This window comes from Parasteatoda tepidariorum, chromosome 10 (assembly GCF_043381705.1).
Source record: "Parasteatoda tepidariorum isolate YZ-2023 chromosome 10, CAS_Ptep_4.0, whole genome shotgun sequence".
Taxonomy (NCBI): domain Eukaryota; kingdom Metazoa; phylum Arthropoda; class Arachnida; order Araneae; family Theridiidae; genus Parasteatoda; species Parasteatoda tepidariorum.
This window is the reverse complement of record NC_092213.1, coordinates 69,485,603-69,487,757: the sequence shown is the minus strand read 5'-3', so window position 1 is coordinate 69,487,757 and position 2,155 is coordinate 69,485,603.

Sequence of the window (2,155 nt, the reverse complement as noted above, 5' to 3'; positions counted from 1 at the left end):
AGGGCTAAAGGAATGTGAACGTAAAGTCAGGGGGAGAAAGTCCCCATTGCACTACAGATTAAGGGGCGAGAAGAATTAGATCAGCAAATAAGGATTTGTATCATGAATTAACGAAATTATACCAAAATGAAATTAAACTTGTGACTTGATGTCACACACACATATACATATATATGTGTGTATATATGTGTGTATATATATGTGTATACACACACGCACACACACACACACACACACGCACACACACACACACATATATATATATGCGTGTGTGTGTGTGTGTGTAATCATAGAATTGTCTATTTCAACTTCCTTGGAAGGAAATTCTTTCTTTTATAGTAATTGCAGCAAATTATTAGCATTTTAAAAAGTTCATTTTTTTAATGCTCTACATTTAAATGCGTTGAAAATTAACGAGAAAACAATCATTTGCTTCCTTAAGTGTTTTTTACACACCTTCAATCTAAGTAATTACTATTTCATCAACAAATGAGTTCTTTAAATCACTTTAACTTCCACTCTTGTAAAGACTTATTTTAAAAGGATTTGCTTTTAGGACATTTCATCCCGTCTCAAATGAAAAGCTTTTTTCGAAATTAAAGTTTTATTTTCCAGTGACATTTCAAAAAGTGCCATTAAACGCTGTTATTCCAGTCGAATGTCTTTGAAACACGCATTTTGATAGGATTCTATAAATATCAGTGACTATTTATTAATTCCTAATTTATAGATTATCTTTTTATGATATTAATATAAATATGTTGGAAGATAAATCCTTTATCTTGAGATTTCAAAGAATAACACGAATTCACTTTTGCGGTTTTTGATTATGATTGCTTGTGACAAAACTACAATTGGATACCTGAAAGTGATGTCGTTGTAGGGAAATAGCAGCATTCAGCCAATCAGGTTCGATACACACGCGTGACGTAGCTTACAGATATAAAATTAAAAATTAATTTAACCTTATAGTTATGAATGCAATCATTTCACTTCTTCTAGTGTTACAAGTACACAATTGAATGAACTATTGTATGCAGAAGTTTCGTATTGACTTTTAATTGTTCAACTCTAGAACGCTAAAAAATAATCAATGTTTTAGTGCGCTGACGCGTAGCGGCATTAACTGATTATCAACGGTAATGATCAACGGTAATTATATATCGATAATGGTGCGTAGTGTTGAGGAACTGTAGTAGGAGAGGGGTGGTGCCTTGCACCCAAGTGAATGGATATAGTGAAAACTAATTGGTCGTAAGGTACGAACTAGTCATAAGTTGCGAATATCGGTTTTATGTTCGTTTAACTATGACAATGCTAAGATCTACGGTCGTTGAGGAATATCTTTTTTAGTGGTAGCAACAATTCTAAAATATTTTTAAAAAATGCTTTGTTTAGAATTACAAATCCATAACTGAAGCATCTAAATAAATAAAGATGAGCGTTTATATACATGTATGCATATATGTATGTGCTAACGTAAATGACAGAAATCAAGAGAATGTCGACTTTCAACGGGGAATGTCAACAATCACATAGTTGCTTTGGTGAATGTTTGAAATATTTGTTGCATACGATTTGATATTTGTTGATATTATCATATTTATTTGATTGACATTTTTATATCTGCTGAGGATAGTTAGGAGACACATCAGTGTTCGGAGTAACAGGCAAATGTATACCGGACAGTTGCACTGAGCCTTAAAAAACATTGTATGGTATACCAGACAAATGTATACCAGGTAGTGGCACTTAACGAAACCTCGTATACATTTCGGACGTTTACCAAAGTGACTATGTGATTGTCAACATTCACCATTGGAACTCAACAACCATCAATTTCGGTCATTCACAGTAACATATGTACCTTATACAAATCCACAATTCTGAAACCATCCAGATAAAATTATATAGATATACGTTCGAAGACATGGTGGACCTGTTTACTTTAAAACTTTTACCGACCACCGATTTCCGCTTTATATATAGAAAAAAGTTTTCCATGTGATTTGATAATTATGTTAAAATTTGAGTGATTTGCTAACTTGCAACTCTCTAATCACCAGTTTTATGGATAATTTGTCTTTAGTTTCTTATATAGATATTTTCTTCGCTGACGACATTTCACTTACGTCTCTACTGTCAATATATATAT